This window comes from Equus asinus, chromosome 2, assembly GCF_041296235.1.
Source record: "Equus asinus isolate D_3611 breed Donkey chromosome 2, EquAss-T2T_v2, whole genome shotgun sequence".
Classification (NCBI taxonomy): Eukaryota; Metazoa; Chordata; class Mammalia; order Perissodactyla; family Equidae; genus Equus; species Equus asinus.
Window position 1 is genome coordinate 182,911,385 of NC_091791.1, and position 27,278 is coordinate 182,938,662.

At 39.3% G+C, this 27,278-nt stretch overlaps 1 long non-coding RNA gene across 2 annotated transcripts in view; it reads right to left on the reverse strand.

The window, feature by feature from the left end:
• Positions 1-26,129, reverse strand: part of LOC123283110 (uncharacterized) — a 53,674-nt gene extending 27,545 nt beyond the window's left edge. For both annotated transcript variants that reach the window (XR_011501574.1, XR_011501573.1), the window contains exon 1: positions 24,165-26,129. This is a non-coding gene — a long non-coding RNA (uncharacterized lncRNA). The remainder of the gene's footprint in view (positions 1-24,164) is intronic.
• Between the last annotated feature and the right edge of the window lie 1,149 nt (positions 26,130-27,278).

Consider the following 27,278-nt stretch of genomic DNA (forward strand, 5'->3'; position numbering starts at 1 on the left):
CACTTAAAAAAATGACTTACAGAACCATTCAACTTTAAAGTAAATCTGAATTTTGTGCAGAGAAATATTGTGAGATTATGGAAAATATATATATGTTGGTCCCTGCCCCCAGTTTCTGGCACAGAGCTCCTAAAACCGTTGTAATTTCCTAAGTGATGAGAACACCAGAAGCATCTCTTGTTCCAATATTTGGTCTTTGACACAGGACCCCTAAAACCCTTGTGAGTTCCTGAGTGATAAGAGCACTAGGAGCATCTTTTGTTCTGTTGAAATGGCTCTGGGTGGGCTCCTGGATGGCTCCAGGATGGGGGCTGGTCACCAGGAAAGCCAAGCCTTGATTAGAAGCTTGGAATTTTCAGCTCCGCCCCCTGCCACCCCACCCCACGCACTTCTCCAGAGAAGAGAGAGGGGCTGGAAATGGAGTTAATAATTGATCATGCCTATGAGAGGAAGCCTCCATAAAAATCCTAATAGCACGGGTTTCAGGGAGTTTCCAAGGGGGTTAACATGTCCACACTAGGAAGGTGATGCCCACCAACTCTACAGGGATAGAAGCTCCTGTGTTCGGGACCCTCCCAGAACTCCCCCTATGTATCTCTTCACCTGGCTGTTCATCTGTCTCCTTTATCACATCCTTTAATAAATTGGTGAACATAAGTAGGTGTTTCTCTGAGTTCTGTGAGCTGCTCTAGCAAATTAATCGAGCTCGAGGAGGAAGTCATGGAACCTCAGATTCATAGCCGATTGGTCAGAAGCACAGGCGACAACCTGGACTTGTGATTGGCATCTGAAGTGGGGAGCAGGTAGATAGTGTCAGAATGGAGTTAAACTGTAGGATATCCAGCTTGTGTCACCCAGTTGCTTGGTGTGGGAAAAACCCCACACATCTGGTGTCAGAAGTGTTTGTGTGGTAGCAATGTGAGAGTAAAGGAGACACACAGGAAAAAACGACACAGGAGCTGGGGAACTAAGTCTTTCCCTACTCAGGAGGGAAAGACCAGGTGTTTTTCCCAATACAAGTATATGTTTGGTTCCCTGAATTTTCCAGATCCTCTAGTTCCACTCTATCCCTCTTTGCTCTAACTTGGCCATAAGATTCTAAACATTCTGCCATACACACATCCTTGCCTCAAGCAGTCTTGAAAGCTTTTGAGTAAATCACAAAGAATGCGCAAATTAACAATTGCAATTTATAAACTACAATACTGTCTGGCCAATAGCAGTTATAGTAGTTTTTTTTGTTTTGTTTGTTGCTTAGAAGAATCTAAGAAAAGCCTGGGAAGATTGATGCTATAAAATTGCAGTACTCTAGTACTTGATAAATTCAGTTAAAAAAAAAATATGCACACTATTTTAAGGATAGACCAGGCACATACTTTCATGTTCCAGGTGTTTGAACATAATGCTAATTTCCCAAGATCACCATCAATCTCCAAAATCCCTCTCCATCCTTTCCCAATACTCTCCTTCGTGTTCTCTATGTTCCAGACCAGCCCTATCCAAAGAATTTTCTGTGATGAAGCAAATGTATTGTATCTGCACTGCACAACACAGTAGCCATTAGCCACCTGTGCCTACTGAGCATTTGGAATACTTCTGGTTCCAATGAGGATCTGAAGTTTGAGTTTTATTTCATATTAATTAATTGAAATTTAAGTAGTCACATGTAGCTAGTGGCTACCGTGTTGGACAGAGTAGCTCTAGACAAAGAGACCTACTCGTCCTTCCCCACCCTTTTACTCGTGTATTCCATAAATATTCATTGTTCATCTGCTCTGGGCCCGGCATCATGCCAGGCTCTGGGCAAATAAAGGTAAAAGAGACACTTCTGCCCTTATGAATGCTGAGAGAGACAGCTATTGCTCAATTACACAAATAAGTTCTTAATTCCAAATCATAGTGCTATATCTTATCAGTTCTAGGATGTTCAGTTTTTTCATATACTAACATTTCTAAAATCAGGATGTGTGCCTTATATCAATGGCATTTTACAACCACAGCCAGTCAGGCTGCTCACGGCAAATTGCCATTGCCCGCGCATACAGGAACTCGGTCACTATTGCTAGTGGCACGACCAAAAAGAATGCAACCCTGCAACGTTTCAACCAACAGATTAAATAAAGATCATTTTTAAAAAGGATACGAGTCCTGGTCATTATCAGAAAATATTCAGTTAACACCTTCTGTTAAGATCAGGAAAGCACTTTCTGTTGATACCTCCCAGTAAAGTCAAGAGGACACCAGGATCAAAACTTGCAAATTAGAGGTCAGTGGCTTGGAATAAAATTCCAAAGACAGGAGTGAAGCACTCTGTTAAGAATGCTGTGTCACCGATGCACTGGAAGGTACCAGGATAACACCACATAGAAGAACATGGACATCATCCATGCTACGTGGAATAGTGATTCAGAAGACTTAGATCCTAAAATTCTACTGGGAATACCTGACCCACGTTATTTTGTTTATATTTTCCTTTTTACGAATGCACAAGAACAAAATATGACAAAATCCATGTCCACGTAAATCTAAAAGAGCTCTCTCAATAAGCATCAAATAAAAATTATTAAAAGCAAACATCATATCATGGATTAATTGGTAGTAAGGTTTTTTCCCTAATATTACTTAAATTAATGAGTATTTTTCAATATATGGCATCTTAAAATCAATAGAATTTGGTAAATGCAATACTCATGCTTCCAATCTTTTTTTTTTTTTTTTGACACTTTTCCCTCTACCTGGAATGCCCTTAGCGTCTTCCTGTTCCAGGCAAGATGCCAACTCATCTCCGATCTTCCTGTCTTTTCCATCACAATTAATTTCCCCTCCCGCCACCTTGCATTCTCACAGTAACTTCTCGGGACCTATGCAGAGCACTCAGCATCATTTTCTTGTACTGTAGTTACCTATGCAGGCTCTTAGCTCCCCTACTGGAGTACATGGAGTCCACACTCCTTACGGGCCAATTGCATGTTTTATTCAAATCTTATATCCCACTTAAGATACTACTTTGCCCATTGGAGTATTTAGCAAATGTAGCAAGGCCCCTTTGGGATATAATGCCACAAAGATCCCCCACAGAGTGATGTAATGTCCTTCAGACTTGGAGTATGGCAGGTGCTGTTTAACAGTAAACTTCTGATTGGGTCAATATATGGCATGGATGAGATCTGTAGAGAACCATTCTGACCGACATATGCAGTGTCTGGGAGCAATGCTGCAAAAATGTCAGGTCTCAGTGCCATGTTCACAGATCCCACGGGGTTAAACATAGGTAACTGCACACATTTTGGTGCAGAAGGGATTACCTCTGCTTCTTCCCAAAAGCCAAAAAATAAAAATAAAGGAATAAACACTCATAAACCCAAAATTCTAGGAAGCCACGTAAAGAAAATGACAGTAAACAATGTTAACAAATTTTGGAAACTGATAAGTAGATGGGAAAGAAATTTTCAGGAATGAGAAACAAAGGCTGCCTCATCGGTGAGGTGTGGCCCAGGGCTCACAACAGAAGGCTCTATTGAAATTCCGCATCAAGGCTAGAGTCCCAGGTCCCCTCCTTCGGGCAAACACTGCATAGGCAGAAGACAGGAGAGAGGCTGAGCTGGAGGAGCTCTGTGCTCCAGGCAGAGCTAAGGGTAGCACTGAAGTGTAATTAAAATAGAGGAACAAAGTAGACTCCGCATACTGAGCGATGGGGCCGCAGCCTCTTTCTCTCTCTCGGCTCTAAGCATACAGGCTTACATCCCCCAAAACAAAGATCAGTGAATTCCTCTTCGGGAAGAGTAATCAGCTTGTTAAAACTAATTTCAGTGCTAGCTATTAAAAAAGATAAGATTTTTGGCTGTTCTATACATATGTGTGTGTGTGTGTGTGTGTACATATACACAGAGATGTTATTGAGATCCAATTTGAAATTTGAAAATTTTTAAAATATATACATATATCTCCCACTAAATTCTAGACTTGTATCACATTCATATTTCCAGCCGTTAATGCAGAGGTTAGCATGTAATCAATACTCAGTAAATATCTGTTGGCCTGCCGTGGTGGTCAGTGGTTAAGACTCTGTGCTTTCTCTGCCGCAGCCCCAGGATGTTCCCCAGTCAGGGACCCACACCACCGTCTGTCACCTGTCACACTATGGTGGCTGTGTGTTGCTGTGATACTGAAAGCTATGCCACCAGGATTTCACCTACCGGTAGGGGCACCCGTGGTGGACAGATTTCAGCAGAGCTTCCAGCCTAAGAAAGACTAGGAAGAAGGACCTGGCCACCCACTTCCGAAAACATTGGCCATGAAAATGCTATGAATAGCAGTGGAGCATTGCAATAAAGCACCAAAAGAGGAGCGGATGTTGCCAAAAAGACAAGGCAAGGCTCCGCTCGGCTGTAGACAGGGTCCTGGGACTTGGAATCAATTGGACAGCACTAACAACAACAAATGTCTGTTGAATTTAAACAGGGAACTGAGAATACTGCTATGTATCCAGACACGGAGTTTGATTCTTAACAACCAAAAGCCATTCAGCCAAAAATTCTCGACTCAAACTAAAAACCAATGAGTATTTATTTACTCATGAGTACGTACAGTAAACTCATGAGTACTTACAGTAAACATATAACACAATTCTTTCCTCCAGGGTGGTGATCTGAAGCCCTGAAACCACTGTGCGTACTCTGATGAGATTGATCTTCATAGTCATAGATGTTGGTTTGACAGTTGGTGCCTATACAATCCAAGCAAATCGATTATATTCTCTGTGACCTACTTAGCAACATTATGACCCCCTTATAAAAATATTTACAAATGAAATTTAAGTTTGAAAATTTGTTAAAGTTTTTGAAATTTTTCTAATATGTTTTCTTTTCCTCAGATAGGGTTCAAACAATCGCATTAGATGTTATTATTGTAAAATGGGTAGGCATGGTAATTCAGTACTAAAAATATAGAACATTTTTTACAAGATGGAAGTTGGAACATATGCTACTTTACTTCCATAATTTTTTAAGATTCCCTAACATGAAAATGGCCCAGACTAGCTTGATTTTATGCTGTCAGTTCCAGGAAGACATCTGTGGTTTTCATCATTATCCATTAATATTAGCTGTTGATAAGCATCACTAAGTGACTTTAAGGTTTTATAAAGCAATTTGGGCCTTGGGGGTTCTCCACAATGCTGTGCATATAGCAAGAGCTGGCAACAGTTCAGGAATGGGATGGTCAAATCGCTGACCCCTTTTCTTTAAGCAAACAGTCAGGGGTACAGAAGAAGGAGAGTAGCAATAAAGGAAAAAGGCAGAAGCCAAGAATCTTTTTTTCCCTATAAATGACATCAGGTTCACTTAGGGACTGAACTTTTACATTACAATGCAGGGTTGGAAAACAAACGGTATGTCTAAGGAGGGCAATTGTAGTTGACCCTCCCAACGGCCTTGCACCTGTTAGGTGTTTTCCCCTCCACTGGACTCCCAGAGAGCGTAAAAGCCCAGACCACCAATGACTGCCTCGAGAACCCTCCTCCTTCAGCAGGGGCGCTGAGACCCAGCTGAGGCTTGCCTCCGTTTCAGCAGTCACACAGAAACAGCCTCTCTGATCCCTGCCTCCTCCTCCTGGCTCTCAGCCTTGTGACAGACACCTGACCCAGATATGCTTCCCACCCTTGGATGAAAAGTTTCTCTTCTACTAATAATCAGACAGAAAGAGAACTGCTATAAATTTCAGCAGCAAGAATTTAGGTTAGACATAAAAAAGAACTTCTGTCTTATTGCTATGAGATACTGAAATCAACTAACCTTCATAATTACAGTATGCAGTTCCCTTCCAGGCTTTTTACCTATAATATATTTCTCTTTAGTTTCTAATAACACATGCTGCTCTAATTTTGCTTGAATCCCTCTTATAAACTCCCTTCTTGCTTAGGGAATTAATTAGAAATGTGTTCCTGATAATTGCAATCAAGAATCTTAACTAAGATAACTAAGGAACTGAAGTCTAAGTGTTTACTTATTATTTATATACAATCATGCGCCACAAAACAACGTTTCAGTCAATGACGGATCGCATAGAAGACAGTGGTACCATAAGGTTAGTACCATATAGCCCAGTCTTTGTGTAAGTACATTCTGTGATATTCACACAATGATGAAATCACCCGACGACACATTTCTGAGAACATGCCCCATCGTCAAGTGGCACATGACTGTAGATGATATTCAGACTTTCTAAATCTCCAGAGAGAGGCCTGTCCAGTGGAAGCCCTAAGCAGAAGCATCTGTTTAGCACAGCAGGGACATCTGGCTTGAGGCTTTGGGCCACATACAGCTCTTCAATCCAGAGTGATGAAGAAACAGCTGACCCAAACAATACAGGGCTGGGGCTTAAGGAAACTAAAGGAAATGCCACATCTTTTAGAAATAACTAAAAAGACAAATTGTATTTTACTTTAGGTACATTTTATACTCTGTCTCATTTCAAGAAGGATTTGGAGGGTTACGAAAATACAGAGTATTATGATGGTTAATTTTATGTGTCAACTTGGCTGGGACATAGTACCTAATTATTTCATTAAACGTTATTCTAGATGTTTCTGTTAAGGTATCTTTTTAATGAGATTAGTGTTTAAATCAGCAGACTACGAGTAAAGCAGATTACCCTCCATAATGTCAGTGGGCCTCATCCTATTAGTTGAAGGCTTTAATAGAAAAAGACTGGTCTGCCCAGTCCTTGCCACCGCCTAAACTGACAGCCCTCAGACTGGAACTGCAGCCCCCACGCTCCCCTAGGTCTCCAGCCTGCTGGCCTACCCTGCAGATTTTGGACTTGCAGCCTCCACAACTGTGTGAGCCGATTCCAAGAGAGAAGAGGAGAGCGGATGTTTGAATTACTTAGCTATCACACGAATGCTTTCTTAGATTGTTTTCATCCAGTTGTTTAATATGGCATAGATACAGTCCAGACGTTTATGTTAGTTCTAGAGCTGTCTACTGGCAGAGACTGTCTTTCATATTAGCACTAAATATAGCACTATAAAATCATTAAAATTTTATTAAAAGTGTACCATCAAGAAAGGTTATATAATTACTGCAAGCCTAAAGGACTTCTCAGCTGTTATTCAAAAATTTATTAAGTCCAATATAAACTCTTCTATCCCAACAAAATGTTTTTTTCAATTCTGAAACTATACTTAAGATGTATGTAAAAATTATATTTAATATGTATAAGAATTGCCCCCACTCAGCTTCATCACCATCACTTTGTACTAATTGCCTTGTTTACTTGAATTACTTATTCAAAACAGCATTTGATTATTCAAAATAATGTTGCTCAATTTTAATTGAATCCTCGAGCAAGCCAGCATGCAGCTTCTCGGTTTGCATGGTAATCATCAACTCATCCATTGTGCGTTCTTATGAATAGGACACGGACTAAAATGAGAGATTTGGTTGAAGATATGTCTACCTTTTTTAGGCAGAAAAAAGGAGGAGAAATCAAATGCATGTATAAAGAGACTTATTTCTAAGAGTCTAAATGCTTTAAAATGTCATATCAATTATTTTCAACTTTCCAGGGTACCTTTACTCTAGAGAACTAAAACATATCTGTTTGTACCTGAGGGAGTGACATTTTTATCTGAAACCAAAGGGTGAATGACCTGAAGCCCACAATAGCTAATTAGTTGGTCAAAAGTCACAAATGGGTCAGTGGAAGAGAATTTTCCGGAACCTAAAAGGCCAAACTCCTTCCTTGTTTAGTGCAGTTTCTGTGACTTATGCTACATACTTTTACATTTATAAAAGTAATTAGAAGGACTACAATTGCATTTCCAAAGAATTTGTATGCTATCAGCAGTTGCAAACTGACAGCTGGAGCAGGATTCTGCTCTACATTAGAAGTGTGTTTTTTTGTTTTTTGTTTTTTTGGCCAGCACAGTGTTGTGATTTTTTGTTAACGGATTTGAGTACCTGGCCAGGATACACTGCCCAAGGCCCCGGAATCCTTGCCACTGTCTAAAGTCTTACCTAGAGACTTTGCTCCTTCAGATGGCCTGCTGATGCCAGAGGCCTTTGAGCTTATGTCTTTGATCTATATAGACTATGAACTCTATTTCCTACTTTAATCTTTATTGCTCTTCATCTTTAAAGCCATTTCTTAGGTTTTAAAATATCCTTAACATCATTCCTTCAACCTTCCAACCCAGTCTCACTATTGTAAATGCATGTGGTCAAGTGTATTCATTCAGCAAATATTTATTGCATCTTTATTGGTATGGCCTGTGCAGCTGATAACCAACAAAATAGGCAAACAAAACATCCTGTCTTCCTGGGGTGGATCTTCTCATAGAAGAAATAAACGTAAACAAATGCTGATTAATGCTTTGCGGTGGGGGGTGGGGGGGGGCACTATTTTGAAGAGGACATCAGGAAGGCCTCTCCGAAGAGGTGACACTTTAAGCAGAGATATGAATAAAGAGAAGGTGTGGGTCACACTAATGCTTAGGCAAGAACAAGAGCAAAGGCAAAGAGACAGAAGCCCACTGGATACACTTGCAGAGCAACAAGAAGAGGCACAGAGCACAGAGGAGAGACGTGGGAAACTAGGTCAGAGGACTGACCAGGGGTCAGTTCACACACGGTCTTGGAGGCCACATTAAGGACTTGGAATTTTTCTCCAAGTGTGATCAGAATTACTGGAGATTTTTAGCAGGGAAGTGACTTGATCTGACTTGATACTTTTAAAAAAATTGATCTGGCTGCCATGTTTACGATAGACTCTGAGGGGGCAAGAGTAGAGAGACAGAGAGAACCATCTGGGAGACTACTGCACTGATCCGGATGAGAGATGAGTGATTGGACTCCTGGGTAATGGTCCAGGTATGGGCTACACCTTGGAGCAAGAGGTGAGAAGTGATCAAATTTGGGATAGATGTTGAAGGTAGAGTTTACAGGATTTCATGATGTGAAGTTAGAGAATAACAGATGAGTAAGGAGGACGCAAGGTCTGTGGACTGGACAACTGGTTGAACAATTGTGTCAATTCCTGAGATGAGGAAGTCTGGGAGAAGAGAAGTTTGGGGAGTGGAATAAGGACTTCAGTTTCGGTCAAGTGAATTGTGAGATACCTATTTGACACCCAAGTGGAGACATCTCATAGACAATTAAATATAGGATTCTGGAATTCAAGTGAGAGGAGGGCTATAGGCATATATTTGGGCTTATAAATATATAGATGGTATATAATGCCATGGAAATGGAAAAAAACACCAAGGGAGTGAGTTTCAACGAGAAGAGCTCTAAGAACCAAACACCCCTGAGGTCATGTCACCATTTAGAATTAAGGAGGAAGAGGAGTGTCCAGCAGTGAACGCTTGGAAGGACTGGCCAATGAGGCGGGAGAATGTGATGTGATGGAAGTCAAGTGAAGAATAAACTAAAGTATACTCCAGTGGACCAGCAGCATCAACATCATAGGGACTTAGAGATGCAAATTCTCAAGCCCCACCCCAGACCTACTGAATCCAAAAGCTGTGTTTTACCCAGCCTTCCAGGAGATTCTGATGCACACAGAAGTTTAAGAACCAAGATAATTCAGTAGAGAAACAGAGTAAAGGTGATGTTGAAAAGGATAAGTTCCCCAGCGGCATTTACCAAGACCCAAACCAAATACACACTCATTTAGACCCTATGAGCTATGCTAGATTTCAAAGTATTTTTTTCTTTTGCACTATCAAGTGATGTTTATACAATTAGCAGCTGTGTGGAACAAATATCTTTAGGATTCTCCCTTTATTTTAATTTTCACCAGATTTGTCTTAACACTTATAGTAGCTATTGTTTCAAGAAACTGGCTTTCCAACACTTCTTTTGCAAATAGGCCCTACTCCCTTTTGCAAACAGATCTTACCACCCACCTCCCTTTCACCATCCTCAATCACATTACAGTTCACATTACAAGTTGCAATATAAAACAAACTCACAAGAAAAAAACTTAACACAGGACAAACGTTAAATTCTTATGTATTTCAGATCATTGGTTCCCAAATCTGCTCATCAAAATCACTTGGGGAGTTTGGTTTATTTTTTTTTTTAATGTAGAGAACTGGTCTCCACTCCAGACCTAAATCAAAATGGAATCTTGGAAGGAGGGCCCAATGTATTTAAAATAAAATTTTTTTTTAATTTAGGGGGAAAAAAACCTTCCCAGTTGATTTTGGAGATTAGCTGGGCTTGGGAGCCATTGTTATAAACTGTCAGCACCGTAGAAGTTCAGAGACCGTAAATCTGTTAGGGCTGGGCAGTCAGGGAAAGCTCTGCGGCAGAAGTGGGGTTTGACCGAGCAGAGTACACGGTCAACTACAGTACACTGTAAACTGACAGGCGGGGAAAGGGCGCGGATTCTCCAGGAATGACCAGTAATATGACAAAGGTAAGACAAGATGAGCTGGTACATCTGTGGGCCGATGAGATGATTACACTCCCTAGCAGGCAGAGAGGTATGGTGAGAAGTGATAGGAAATAGGTTAGACAAGGAGGCACCTTATAGTTAGTTTCAACAAGTAACAGCTCAAGCTTCAAGATGGACGAGTGTGACACCAAGAACAAGAGAAAGGGAGTCACGACCTCCCTGAGGTTTAGCCCAGCTCTGAACTAACCAGTGAAAGCCCCTAGACAGGTGGTTCTGGGCTATGATTCTGGGCAAAGATTTTGTCCCCATTTGCAATTCTCAGTAAAATGAAAAGACGGGACTAAATGACCTCTAAGATTTCTTGCAGATCTAACCTTTATGATTCTATTTGTAAGTCCCACTATTTCATCATTTCCAATGAGTCCCTTTAAGCATTCTTTGCTGGTCTTTGAATTTTACTTCTATCCATTAGGGAGAGAATAAATTGCCAAGTAATGTGGGCAACAGCGGGTGATGTTTTTCATTAATCTCACAACAGGAAGTCCTACGTCTACATTCTAGCAACAATCAACCTGGAACAATACACACCTTTCTCCAGGTTTGCTCTGGAGACTTTGTGACTTTCATATAGACTTTTTTTTACTACGATAAGGCCTAAAGACACACAGACACACAAAAGATGGATTCATATGCCACATTAACCTAGAAGAATAAAACTCTGCAGCAAATAACATGTTAGATAAATCTGACACGACAAGCACTTCTGCAGTAGTAGCCATTTTCCCCAAGGGACTTAGTGATATATGAAGACTAATATACTCAGGGGATAAAGACTACACCTTCTATTTCCAAGTACACTTGACACAACCCCAAATCAATTTTCTCCTGTTTTTGACGTTAGTTCCAGTCTGTCAAGATCCATCCCTATTTGGCCTCATCTCCAGCCATGTCCCTTTTTCTATCTTATTAATTAATGGCTACCGTTGCAAATCTCAGAGACAAAGATTCAACAGAAGACAAAAAGTTGTTACTGAGATAGAGAATTCCGTATTACCCACTTTAAAACTGTCTTGCTGAAAGCTCATGAGATTATTCTCATGATTCTCAGGAACAATGCTTTCATTATTTTCTATAAAGTATAGAATACTGTCCAAAGGAGATTTCAAGGACAAAAGAATTATGATAAAGATCTACAAACGAAGCAAAAAGCAAGATGAAGTTAATAAAGCCTCTTTTTCTTAAATCTGCTTAGTGCCATGATTCTACTATATTAGGGATATCTGACAGCTTATCCGAGTTCCAAATAAAAGACTTACAGGATAAAAGCTGTGGAGGAAATAGAAAGAGTTACTCTGGAAGCCCTAGTTCTGTTCCTCTTACATGATTTGTGTCCTGACAAATGAGCTCTTTCAAACTGGTGCCAGGATGTAGCGGAAATGACTTCCTATCTATAAAACATCTCCAGGTAAAGAACACTGTACCAAACCCTTAATTGTTTACTGACCTATGTTTATTAGGTTTAAGGACTCAAATACATATTTATATTTATAAATTATAAAAATATTATATTAATATTATTTTTGTAAATTTATATGCTAAATATATAAAAACAAAGTTTCAAAAGCTAACAAGCTGGCAGATAAGGAAAATATTGCAAAACAATAAAAGCTAGTATATACTTGTTACAATGGACACAAAGCTGACCACGTATGTGATGAATAATGGTCTTTCTTAGCTGTAAATTTTCAGGGATAGTTTTGTGGAAAATCAGAATTGAACTAGACTTTGAGGGATCAGCAAAGTTAAAGATCTAAATATTTTGAGGGTGCCCTCTGAACATCTTGTCCGTTCCACCACCTCAGTGGATTTTGCAGTGTTCCATTCTCTCCGTCCGCTCTGTCATGGCCCTCGTTCCAGCCCCATCATCTCTCACATGAAGGCCTGCAACAGCCTCAATTCTGCTTCCTCTTTGGCCCAATCCAGTCCATCGATGGTGTCGGCCTCCTTTCCGTTCCTGAAACACACCAAGTGCTTTCCACCTCATTGCGCTTTATTGTTTTTACTGCTGTGGAGGGTCGGGCACATAGCAGCTGCCCAATAAATACGTGCTCAATCAATGAATAATTGTTTTTTCTTCTGGTTTGTAAGCTCCATAGGGACAGAAGCCATGTTTGTTTAATCCTCCACTCTGTTCCCAGAAGCCAGCATAGCACCTAACACAGAGTGGGCATTCCATAAATAGGAAGAAAGAAAGAAGGAAGGAAGGAAAGAAAGACTGAACAAACATTAGATCTGCTACATGAGTAAGGACGTGTTGCTATCCTCGTCATTATTATGATAATTCTTAGCTCCCTTTGGAAGCATATAACAACACCATGACACATCATGCAACAAAGATAGGAAAGACTATGTTACTGTTTGCCCTATTAGAATTGTCTTATAACTATCTAGTTGACTAAATGTGCTATTTTGAAAAATAATGAATAGTCATAAAAATTCTATAATTGCTCCTAAATTAGCCCCACAGCATTATCACTAACACCCACTCTCTGTATTTCCAAATGCTAACTAATAACTAAATATGCATGTTTTCAGTCATTTTAACAAGGCTTTTACTTGAATATTAAAAGCACTAGGTACATAATAGAAACTATCTTATTAACATCCTCATACGGTAGTTTGCTTCCTATAAAATAATTGCATATGCTCAGAGAAACATCGTGTTTCTAATGCTGGAGGTAATATTACTTTAGTGACACTGTCAAAATGAATTGTACTTTTTTATTACAGCAAGACATATGCCATTATCTGTTGGATTTAACAAACATGCACCATCAAGGCTGTTTCATATTTAGAACCCCAGGGTATACCATGCAGTAATAATGAATTATCAAAGGAAAATTGTTTTGCACTCTTCCTTGTAAATTATTCTCTCTTTCCCATTCCCTATGTGTTGAGATTTTTTTTTTAAAAAGGTAACATTTTTAAGCATAGAGATGTGCATGGCACTTGACTAAAGTCAATAACAAAATCATACTTTGTTAGCCCATTAGGAACTTATATACAGTATAAAAACAGTATAAACACAGAAAACAGAATGAGAGAATTTTTTTGTTATAATGTCAAGAGAGTTGTAAAGACCTCTTTTATGGATAAAGAATTTAAAAGCATATTACATATCTTGTGGGGCATATATAAGGTCTGCAAAGCACAAATTTGGCCTCATTTGCAACAATAGAAATTTCAATCTCATAAAGAATTCCATTAACTATATTTCTCAAATAGAAAAACAAAAATTGAATTTACTTTAAGATGAAAATAAATGAAACTTGAATATAGGAAATTGGAACTAAAGTTTCCTAAAATTGAATATCTGTGATTTTGTTTTAAGAGTACCGGTCCAATTTTTATGAAGCAAGATTTCTCCAAGCACAGCACACTGCCATCTCAGGATTTCTTTCTCTGGGATTTAGTTGACCCTAATAATTCTCTTTGCTGTCAATTTTTGGGATTACTTTGATCTTTTGCTGATATGATGATGATGATAATACAGACCTTCTATGATAGCAAATCATCCAGTCTCATTCTTTGCTTTTCTTCTTGACCATTAAAAATAACTGTGTAGGGGCCTGCCCCGTGGCCTAGTGGTTAAGTTTGGTGCTCTCTGCTTCAGCAGCCCAAGTTTGGTTCCTAGGTGCAGACCTCCACTAATTGTCAGTGGCCATGCTGTGGCAGTGATCCTCATACAAAATAGAGGAAGATTGGCACAGATGTTAGCTCAGAGCAAATCTTCCTCAGCAAAAAAATAAATAAAATAAAATAAATAGTCTACATGATATTCTAAAATTCAATAGGTTTACAAATTAGGCTCTCTATACCAATTTTAATAACTTTCTTCTAACTAGAGAGAAATTGGAAAATATATGAGAGCTCTCAAATCACACCACTATTCTGCCTTCAAGGGTTAATTACTGGTATGACATCAGCATCATAATGGAGGGAGTTATTCCCCTTGTCTCACTCCTGTAAGTTACAGCTAAACAGACATTCATTAACCAACAGAGGATTCCCTACAAAGCACAATAGGATGTCTGAGAGATCCATGCAACCATACATCTGGAGATAGGGGGACTGGATCCCCAGGAAGCAGTGGAAGTAGGTGAGCAAACCTCTCCCCTCCCCAGTGGCAGTGATCTAGGTCACAGGTCTTCACACGGCAGCCATCGGGACTGTAAGAGGAGGCAGGGGCAGCACAGCCTGCACATGAACACTTTCAGAGTGGTAGCCTGGCCCATGGAAGCACTTGCCATGCTCTGGAGGCCCTGCTGATGGGAACACTCACCACCAAGTGATGCAGCCCAGCCCCTGCAAATGAGCCCCCACCAAGCACAGCAGCTCAGCCAAGCCGCCTGCAAGTTCAGAGCTAGCCCACATGCAAAAGAAAGTGCCCGTCCTCTCCCAGCTAGCACACTAGCTTGGCCAGTCCCCTGCCAAGCACAGTGGTCTCATGCCAGAGCAACCCGCCAGCAGAGCACAGAGGTCCAGCCTGTGAGTGACCTGTCAAGCAGCTGTGGCCAGTGTACAAATTCAGAGGAGCCCTATCAGCACAACTTCCAGCAGATGAGGCAGGATCAGAAAACACAGGTCTGCCCGCCCAAGCGGTGGCATGTGGAATCTGCGATCTGATTCTAATACAAATGCCTCAGCAAAGGATCAATTCATCCAACACCATGAAGAACAACAGTAACACTTCAGAGCAGAAGGAAAATGACAAGTCCTTAGAAACCAATCCCAAACTCACAGAAATTTACAATCTAAATGACAGAAAATTCAAAATAGTTATCATAAAGAAATTCAACTAGTTACAAGAAAACTCAGAAAGACAGTTTGATGAGCTCAGGAATAAAATTAATGAGAAGAAGGAATACTTCATCAAAGAGATTGAAACTGTAGAAAAAAAAACAAACAGAAATTCTGGATATGAAGAATACCATTAGTAACACAAAAAATAATCTAGAATCCATAAAAAATAGAGCTGATGTTATGGAGGACAGAATTAGTGATTTAAAGGCTAGAAATATAGAAATCCTTCAGGTGGAGGAGGAGAGAGAACTAAGATTTTTTTAAAATGAAGAAATTCTTTGAGAAATATCTGACTCAATTAGGAAGAGCAACACAAGGATTATAGGTATTCCAGATGGAGAAGCAAGGGAGAAAGGAGGAGAGAGCTTGTTCAAAGAACAATAGCTGAGAACTTTCCAATCCAGGGTAAGAAACCAGACTTACATATACCTGAAGCCAAGAGAACTGCTAATTACATCAATACCAAAAGACCTTCTCCAAGGCATATAATAGTAAGACCGGCAAGTCAACAACAAAGAAAAACTATTAAGGGCAGTAAGGCAGAAGAAAATAACCTGCAAAGGAACCCCTATCATGCTTTTAGTGGATTTCTGAGCAGAAAATTTACAGGCTGGGAGAGAATGGAATGAGATATTCAAAATACTGAAAGACAAAAACTTTCAGCCAAAAATACTCTATCCAGTGAAACTAGCCTTCAGATACAATGGAGAAATAAAAGTTTTCCCAGATTAAAAAAAAAAAAAAGCTGAAGGAGTTCATAGCCACTGGACCTGCCTTACAAGAAACATTGAAAGAAACCCTCCCATCTGAAACTTAAAAGCTAAGGTTTACAAAACCTTGAGCAAGGAGATAAATAGACAGAATCAGAAAATTGTAGCTCTATATCAGATTAGGTTAGTAAACACTTAATTATAACATAAAAGACAAAGGGAAGGAAAGTATCAAAAATAACTATAAACAGTTTAGTCACAAACTCACAACATAGAAAAGAACAATTTGTGACAACAATAACTCAGAAGGGGAAGAGGAAAGGGATGGAATCTCCTTAGGCTAATGGAGATAATAGACTGTCAGAAAATGGACTATCCCATCTATGAGATCTTTTATACAAACCTCATGATAACCACTAAACAAACATCAGAGCAGAGCCACAAATCATAATGAGAAAACCATCACAGAAAACCACCAAACTGAAATGGTAGTCAGAAATTCAAGGGAAACTAAATAATGGAAATACAGAACAACTGGAAAACAAGAGATAAAAATAGCAGTATCAAGCCCTCATATATCAATAATCACTCCAAATGGAAATGGATTGAATTCTCCAATCAAAAGCCACAGAGTGGTGGGATGGATTAAAAAACAAGACCCAACAATATGCTGCCTCCAGGAAACACATCTCAGCTCTAAAGACAAACATAAGCTTAGAGTAAAAGGATGGAAGACAATACTCCAAGCAAATGGCAAGCAAAAAAAAGCAGGCTTGCCGTACTTATATCCAACAAAGCAAACTTCAAGATAAAAAAAGACCCTGAAAGACAAAGAAGGGCAGTATATAATGATAAAAGGGACATTCTGCCAAGAGGATATAACACATGCACCTAACACGGGAGCACCAAAGTATGTAAAGTAACTATTAACAGACCTAAACTGAGAAATTAACAGCAACACAATAGTAGGGGACCTCAATACTACCCCTCTTACATCAGTGGATAGATCATCCAGACAGAAAGTTAACAAGGAAACAGTGGCCTTAAATTAAATACTAGACCAGGTGGACTTAATAGATATATATATAACATTCCATCCAAAAACAGCAGAATACACATTCTTCTCAAGTGCACATGGAACATTCTCAAAGATAGACCATACGTTGGGAAACAAGGCAAGTCCCAATAAATTTAAGGAGATTGAAATCACATCAAGCATCTTTTCTGACCACAATGCTATGAAACTAGAAATCAACTACAAGAAAAAAGCTTGGAAAGTCACAAATATGTGGAGACTAAAGAACATGCTACTGAACAACTATTTGATCAATGAAGAAATCAAAAAATACCTAGAGACAAATGAAAATGAAAACTCATCATACCAACTCTTATGGGATGCAGCAAAAGCAGTGCTAAGAGGGAAATTTATAGCAACACAGGCCTGCCTCAACAAAGAAGAAAAATCTCAAATAAGAAATCTTAAATTACACTTAATAGAATTATAAAAAGAAGAACAAACAAAGCCCAAAGTCAGCAAAAGGAGGGAAACAATAAAAATTAGAGCAGAAATAAATGAAACAGAGACTAAAAAAACAGAAGAAAGGATCAATGAAACTAAGAGCTGGTTCTTTGAAAAGATAAATAAAATTGACAAACCCTTAGCCATACTCATTAAGAAAAAAGAGAGAAGGCTCAAATAAAATTAACAACAAAAGAAGAAAAATTACAATGGATACCACAGAAATACAAAGTATTATAAGAAAAAACTATGAAAAACTATATGCCAACAAACTGGACAATCTAGAAGAAATGGATAAATTCTTAGACTCATACAACCTCCCAAAATTGAATCAAGAAGAAACAGAGACTGAATAGACAGAGCACAAGTAAAGAGATTGAAACAGTAATCAAAAACCTCCCAAAAAGCAAAAGTCCAGGACAGATGGCTTCTCTAGAGAATTCTATCAAACATTGACAGAAGATTTCATACCTATCCTTCTCAAACTATTCCAAAAAATTGAAGAAGACAGAACACTTCCTAACTCATTCTATGAGGCTGATATTAACTCTGATACCAAAACCAGACAAGGACAACACCAAGCAGGAAAATTACAGGCCAATATCACTGATGAACATAGACGCAAAAATCCTCAACAAAATACAGGCAAGTCAAATACAGAAATACATTAGAAGGATCATACACTATGATCAAGTGGGACTTGTACTAGGGATGCAGGGATGGTTCAATATCTTCAAATCAATCAACGTGATACACCACCTTAACAAAATGAGGAATAAATGTCACATAATCATCTCAGTAGATGCAGAGAAAGCATTTGACAAGATCCAACATCATTTTTTATAAAAACCCTCAATAAAATGAGTATACAAGGAAAGTACCTCAACATAATAAAGAGTATATATGACAAACCCACAGTCGACATCATATTTAACAGTAAAAAACTGAAAGCCATCCTTCTGAGAACAGGAACAAGACAAGGGTGCCCACTCTCACCACTCCTGTTGAACATAGTACTGGAGGTTTTGGCCGGAACAACTCGGAAAGATAAAGAAATAAAAGGTATCCAAATTGGAAAGGAAGAAGTAAAACTCTTGCTGATTGGAGATGACATGGTTCTATATATAGAAAACCCTAAAGAATCCCGCCAGAAAACTATTAGAAATAATCAACAACTACAGCAAAGTTTCAGGGTACAAAATCAACTTATAAAAATCAAAAATCAACTTACAAAAATCAAAAACTGCATTTCTATACACTAATAACAAACTAGCAGAAAAAGAAGTCAAGAATACAATCTCATTTACAATCACAACAAAACGAATAAAATATTTAGGAATAAACATAACCAAGGAGGTGAAAGACCTATACACTGACAATTGTATGACATTATTGAAAGAAATTAAAGAAGATGTAAAGAAATAGAAAGATATTCCATGCTCATGTATTGGAAAAATTAACATAGTTAAAATGTCCATATTAAATAAAGCAATCTATAGATTCACGGCAATCCCAATCAGAATCCCAATGACATTCTTCATGGAAATAGAACAAAGAATCCTTCATGGAAATAGAACAAAGAATGCTAAAATGTATATGGAACAACAAAAGACCCTGAATAGCCAAAGGAATCCTGAGAAAAAGAACAAATCTAGAGGCATCACAATTCCCAACTTAAAAAAATAATACAAAGCTATTGTAATCAAAACAACATGGTACAGGTACAAAAAACAGACACACAGATTAATGGAACAAAATTGAAAGCCCAGAAATAAAACCACACATCTATGGACAGGTAATCTTCGATAAAGGAGCCAATAACATTCAATGGAGAAAGGAAAGTCTCTTCAATAAATAGTGTTGGGAAAACTCAACAGCCACGTGCAAAAGAATGAAAGTAGACCATTTTCTCATACCATACACAAAAATTAACTCAAAATGAATTAAATACTCAAATGTAAGATCCGAAACCATAAAACTCTTAGAAGAAAATATATGTAGTACACTCTTTGACATTGGCCTTAGCAGCATATTTTCAAATAGCATGTCTATTCAGGCAAGGGAAACAACTAGAAAAACTAGGGGCCAGCCCCATAGTCTAGTGGTTAGGTTTGCATCCTCCACTTCGGCGGCCCAGGGTTTCACTGGTTCAGATCCTGGGCACAGACATGGTACTGCTCATCAGGCCGTGTTGAGGAGGTGTCCCACACAGCACAACTAGAAGGACCTACAACTAGAATATACAACTATGTACTGGGGGGCTTTGGGGAGAAGAAGAAGGAAAAGAAAAGAAAAAATAAACAAATGGGACTTCATCAGACTAAAAAACTCCTGCAAGGCAAAGGAAACTATGAACAAAATGAAAAGACAACCCACCAACTGGGAGAAAATATTTGCAAATCATACATCTGACAAGTGGTTAATTTCCAAAATATATAAAGAATTCATACAACTCAACAACAAAAAAACAAACACCTCAATCAAAAAATGGGCAGAGGCTCTGAACAGACACTTTTCCAAAGAAGATATACAGATGGCCAAGAGGCACATGAAAAGATGTTTACCATCATTAATTATTGTGGAAATGCAAATCAAAACTACAATGAGATATTACCTCATATTCATCAGAATAACTATAATTAACAAGATGAGAAATAGTAAGTGTTAGAGAGCATGTGGAGAAAAAGGAACCCTCGTATACTACTGAGGAAAATGCAAATTGGTGCAGCCACTATGGAAAACGATATGGAGATTTATTAAAAAATTAAAAACAGAAATACCATACAATCCTTCTATCCCACTATGGGGTATTCATCTAAAGAACATAAAATCAACAATACAAAGAGATTTATGCACCCCTATGTTCATTGCAGCGTTACTCACAATAGCCAAGATATGGAAGCAACCCAAGTGCCCATCAACGGATGAATGGATGAAGAAGATGTGGTATATATATACAATGGAATACTACTCAGCCACAACAAAAGACAAAATGGTCCCATTTTCAATGACATGGATGGACCTTGAGGGTATTATGTTAAGCGAAATCAGATAGACAGAGAAAGACAAACACCATATGATTTCACTCATATGTGGAAGATAAACACAACGATAAAGAGAAGAGATTAGTGGTTACCAGAGGGGAAGGAAATGGGGGTGGAGGTGCCAAAGGGGTAAAGGGGCACATATGTTTGGTGATGGATAAAAACTAGACTATTGGTGATGAGCATGACACAGTCTATACAGAAATTGATATATAATAATGTACACTTTATTACACAATGTTATAAAACCAATATGACCTCAATAAAAAATCTTAAAAATAAATAAAATAAAAAGATAGAATTTTTTAAAAAATTAATCAGTGGTAACATTTTCATGCATCTTTTTCTATTTAATGCATTTTAAGCAGTCGTTCATGCAATTAATCAACAAACATTTATTGATTGCTGCTACGAGCTATTCATTGTTCTAGGCATTGGCAATACTGCCGTGAACAGAACAGTTAAGATGCCTGGTCCTGGGGCTGGCCCATGGCTGAGTGGTTAAGTTCGCGCGCTCCCCTACGGCAGCCCAGGGTTTCGCTGGTTCAGATCCTGGGCGTGGACATGGCACCACTCATCAGGCCACGTTGAGGTGGCATCCCACGTGCCACAACTAGAAGGACCCACAACTAAAATATATACAACTATGTACTGGGGGGATTTGGGGAGAAAAAGCAGAAAAAAAAAAAAGATTGGCAATAGTTGTTAGCCCAGGTGCCAATCTTAAAAAAAAAAAAAAGATGCCTGCTCCTTTGGAACTAACATGCTGGCAATGGAGCTAGATAATAAACAAATCGGTATACAATATAGGAGTGTAAGTACTCTGAATAAAAAGGATTTCAGCTAAATAGTGTCATTTACAGAAATGGGAACAATGGGAAAGGAAAATATTGAAAGGAATCACAAGTCTGGTTTTAGACGTGACCCATTTACACAGGCCATTAGGGCATCTTGGTAGCAAGGGTACCATATTGTTTCTAATGGTCTGTGGTCTGCTTCTCCACTTGGACTTTTATGGGTATTTCCCCATTCAAAAATATGTATTTCTATATGGTGATCTTAAAAACCTAGAAATCCATCTATTGCTGAATATTTAGTTATTTCCTTTTTTTATAATTATAAATAACTGTTAGCAGAAATTCTTTTACCTACATATTTACAGAAATACCTGATTATTTTGTTACAGTAATTCCTAAACATGGAAATACTTGATCAAAGGATATGCCCATTTTAATGTTTTTGGTTTATATTGCCAATTTTTTCTCCAGAAAGATTATGCCAATTTTCATAGACATAAATTTGCCACTCTGTATTTTATCTTTTCTTTTTTAAAAAATAAAGCATTTCTTTGCTATATTTGATATAATACAAAAATTATATTGGGCTGGCCTGGTGGCGCAGCAGTTAAGTGCACACATTCTGCGTCTCGGTGGCCCAGGGTTCGCCGGTTCGGATCCCGGGTGCGGACATGGCACCACTTGGCACGCCATGCTGTGGCAGGTGTCCCACATATAAAGTAGAGGAGGACGCGCACAGATGTTAGCTCAGGGCCAGGCTTCCTCAGCAAAAAGAGGAGGACTGGCAGTAGTTAGCTCAGGGCTAATCTTCCTAAAAATAAATTAATTAATTAATTTAATTAATTAAAAAAATTATAGCCAACATTTATTGAGAAATTATTTCTTGGCAAACACTGTGCTTCACACTTACATGTATCTTTTCATTTGAAAGTTAAGAAACGCAAGATTTTAAAGACCTAAATAAATTGCCAAAGGTCCCTCAGCTATTAAGTCAGAGCTGAGATTTGAATTCGAGTCATCTTGTTTCATAATCTCTTTCTATTAAATCACAACACTATATGCAATTTGGTTAACTCATGATTGATTTGCAATTAGTGTTTAATTGACAATTGTGATATTAATATATTTTTATACGTTTACTGGTTTTTGGTAATTTTTGTGCTGTCAATTCATTCATGCATTTATTTATTCTATACCATGAAGAACTCTATGGAGGTGATGTTGAGTGAAAACAAACATGGGTTCTAACCTCATGGAGCCCAAAGGAGGAAAGATGGCGAATTCAGGTTACAGAAACAACTAGGTCAAGCAAAGATTTGCTTTTTAAATCTATTCCCAGTATTGGCAACTATGGAAGATCAGGGCCAGGACTACTGCTTGGAAGGGCCCTCAGCTGGAATCTATAATGAAAGGTGAAGCGTCCTAGGCCCTGTGGCTCAACTAGAAACCCCACTCTTAAATCTCAGAAGGCAAGTCTGAGTTCTGGAGCAGCCAGAGGACAAGTATGTCATTTTGAGACGAGGATTAGGGTGTAAAGATGTGACTTTCTGGGGGCCAGCCCAGTGGCCGAGTAGTTAAGCTCACATGCTCCACTTTGGCAGCCCAGGGTTTTGTCAGTTCGGATCCTGGGCTTGGACATGGCATTGCTCATCAGGCCATGTTGAGGTGGCATCCCACATGCCACAACTAGAAGGACTCACAACTAAAATTACAACAATGTACTGGGAGGATTTGGGGAGAAAAAGCAAAAAAAAAAAAAAAAAAGAAGATTGGCAACAGTTGTTAGCTCAGGTGCCAATCTTAAAAAAAAAAAAAAAAAAAAGATGTGACTTTCTGGATTGGAAAGTGTGATGGTTAATTTTATGCATCAACTTGACTGGGCTAAGCGATGCCCAGATAGCTGGTGAAACATTATTTCTGGATGTGTCTGTGAAGCTGTTTCCAGAAGAGATTAGCATTTGAGTTGTTGAACTGAGTGAAGCAGATGGCCCTCTCCTGTGTGGGTGGGCATCCTCCGATCTGTTGGGGGCCTAGATAGAACAAAAAGGCAGAGGAAAGACGAATTCACTCTCTCTGCTTGAGCTGAGACCTTCATCTTCTCCTACCCTCAGATGTTGGCACTCCTGGTTTTTGGGCTTCCGGACTCATACTGGGACTTACATCATCAGCCCCCCAATTCTCAGGCCTTCCAAGTCAGATTGCATTACGCCACTGGCTTTCCTTGGTCTCCAGCTTGCAGATGGCAGATTGTGGGTCTCCTCAGCTTCCACAAGCGTGTGAAGCAATTCCTATAATAAATCTCATCTTATATATAACTAGATCTAGATATAGACATGGATACAGATATATCCTATTGGTTCAGCTTCTCTGGGAATCCCTGACTAATACAGAAGGGAAATAAAATATGAGCATGAGGAAACTCATAGCCCCTCTGCCTGGCAGGCCCCTGACCTGTGCAAGCCACATAAACCAGTGGAACCATTGTGCACCTTTGTGTGGGAGAAGGAAACTACACAGCATGTCATCCACTTTACCAAGATAACCTTTGATCTTTCTAGTTAAGAGTCTCCTTTCTACAGACCCACTAACCTGCAGGAATCTTGGGTTTCCACAGGTCGGAGAAGCAGCACTTTACAAAAGGAAAGCAGAGTCTCTAAATCAACAAAATTATGAGCAAAGTGACCTTTGATCAACCATATCTCTGGACACTTAAAAATATACAATTAGAAATGATTTCCTGAAAAAAAAAATTGAACAATCCCAGTCAATCCTACCCGGAAAGGAACACAGAAGGTGTGAGCTGAACACTGGCATCCACACCAGAACAGACCTGAGAGTATCGTCTTCAACACACTGAGGAGTTGTTCTTATCAGCTGCTTAGTGGGAAGAAGCTGGAAGTTTGCCAGAAGATCGCTGGACAACCTGTATAGTGTTGTATTTATCATTATTTAGCTACTATAAAGTCAAGTGCATGTGGTTTCATTAGAAAATATGGATTCGATCATTCTCATTGAACCCTTTTGTCATCTTCCTAAAAAGCCACGCTAAGAACCTCTCCCTCAAAGTATTATTTTATGTGGATTCCTGGACAATGAAGTCAAGATTCTGGCACCCAAAATGAGCAGAACCAGACGCATAGCCTCTCTCACAGAATGCTGTCTTCAGGCTTATTTCTCCCGGGCATGGACAGTACTCTTTCATAGTCATCATTCCATTTACTCCTTACAACAGTCTTGTGAATTCAGCTAGAACAGATATTATTAAGCCCGCATTAAGAATGAGGAAACTGAGAGGCTGCCCCGTGTCCGAGTGGTTTAAATTCACATGCTCCACTTTGGCAGCCCAGGGTTTTAACCATTCAGATCCTGGGCGCGTCCATGGCACCGCTCATCAAACCATGCTGAGATGGCGTCCCACATAGCACAAACAGAAGGACCTACAACTAGAATATACAACTATGTACTGGGGGACTTTGGGGAGAAGAAGAAGAAAAAGAAAAAAACTTTAAAAGAATGAGGAAACTGAGGCCCAAAATGGATGATTTGTCCAAAGGTCACACAACCAGTAAGCGAGGCCTAGAATTCTGGCTTCTATTCAACCACAAACTCAGTTGGCTTTTTTCATTTCGTCAGATTTTTTGTACTTCTTCATGATTCTGAAGTTAAAAAAATAAAAAAGCATTACATTGGGACTCAAGTTCAATAAGCTTATCATCAAACTTTTGAAAATGGAGGTACCACAGTTGGTCACAGAGGCTGTAAAAACTCTCCCTACGCCTTTGAGAGCCTTGTTTACTGCTCATTGATCGCCATGACAATGCTACCATAAATAACCCCGGATAGATTGCTATGTACAATCACGGAAGACATCCATATGCATGAGTCACCTGTCAGCTTTCCAATCCCATCATTTCCAATACCTGTCAACATGTCATCAAGGACTCTCTCAGTTTGTGACACAAACAAAACTTACTCTCTCAAGAAGTTGAAAATCATGCAGTGCTACACAGATTTGTGGTTGAAGAAAACAAAATAAGAAATACCCACTATCTAGGGGAAGAATGTGTACAGATTTTCTGAGATTTTCCGGGTCACTCTGAACTATTCTTTGTCCCACCCCCACAGCGCAGGGATCCAGTCCTAAGGACAGAAATTCAAATCCACTTTTCGCTTGTGATTGAACAAAATCCACTGACTCACTTCACATGAACCACAAGAGGCAAGGCACAGGATTCTCTCAGAATCTTCTAGAACAAACTACCAAATGGCAACTTACCCTGATGTGGTGTAGATCAGCCAGAGCAGTTTTTCAGGAAAGGCTTTCGTCACTTGGGCAGGATTAGTTGTGATGGAACAGTATGACCAGGAAGATGTATAGACTGAGAGGCCATCGATATATGAGGGCAGGAAAGAATCAAAAGTCAAGACAGAAGGGCCCGCCTCTAGGCCAGCAAGTAAGCAGTAGGCAATTAATCGAACCCAGGAACAGGACAGAGGATGAGATTCCAACAGGCTAGAGCCAGGAATCAAACAATTCACAGTGCGAGGGCAGTAGGAAAGCAGTAATCCCCATAGGCAACCCACAGGTAGCAGGAAGCAAGTAGCAGAGGTCCCAGCAAGTAAAAAGGCCCAAAGCCTGAGGAGAAAAGTGAGGGAGGTCAAGGCATCATGTCGTAAATCTGACTCTGATATAAGATTTGTCTCATCCAAGGCCTCTGAGATATGGCTGCCAAGTCTCAGCGCACAGCTGCAGAGAGGTAAGTGGCTCCACCTTCCTAGGAGATGGCTTCTGGTGGTTCTGAAAAAGATAAGCCAAAAATAAAAGCTCAAATAAGAGTGAGTGACATTTTTTATTGATCTAGTAAGTAAATATGAGTAAATGCATGTGCCATTTAAATAAGGTTAATAATACACAAAACTGTACCCCTAAATCTATTTCACTCATGTCTGTAGAAAATGACTAATGTGGGTAATAATAACAATGATAGTAATAATAAAAACTAAAATTCCTACCTGCTGGGCATTTTTGGTGGATAACAAGAAAATAACCACAATAATAATAATAACTAATTTTACTGAGCTGTTTTTAACCACAAGCCTCTGTTTCTAAGTACGTTACACGTGATGTCTTCCATTTCTCTCAAAAATTCTCAGGCAGGTACTATTACTACCTCCATTTTACAGATGAGGCACAGAAGCACTCAGTAATCTTCTCAAGGTCACAAAGCTAGTGAGTCTGGATTTGAACCCTTGTTTTCCAGCCTCAGCAGCCACACCTAGGAGAAAGGACTAACGTGACACAAGATCTTACGATGGAGCAAAGGAGAGAAAAAAATGTTCACTCCACACTCCAAAGTCTCCCTTCTTCTCAATTCTGATTCCTTCCAGCAAACAGCCTAAAATTCTTAACTTCCCTTTACCATCATTTCTGACATCTGAAAATGCTAAGTGTGGAAAAGCGGCAAGGAATTAACATTTACTGAAGTGTATGGCATTACTTAGTGCCAGGTTCCATGCTCACTACTATACATATGTGACCCCATTCATCAGGCGCCTTTAGAATCTTCAGTCCTCCGTTCACCCCCTTCCAGAGCCAGGGCAAAAGGTCACTGTGTCCCTGTTCTAGCAGCCATTGTTGCATAAAGCCAGAGGGCAAACTCCAGGTCATGCCAAAGGTCATGGCCAGAACGCTGGGTTTCAGAGGCTGGGGTAGATCAGAAATGGAAGGCAGAAACAGGAAGGGAACTCGTGACAGTTTCAATGGACACTACAGAAAATGAGCTCCATGGCAGGTGCCTAGATGCTTGTGTGTTCTTGATAGACCTTGGACTGAGCGAGTCAAAAGTATTTGAAAGGCCTGGGATAAAAGAGACGAGTTCTTTGGACTTCTCAATGTTGGGCCAAGTTTAGCTTTCCACATTTCTTGTGTGATGAGTAGAAAATT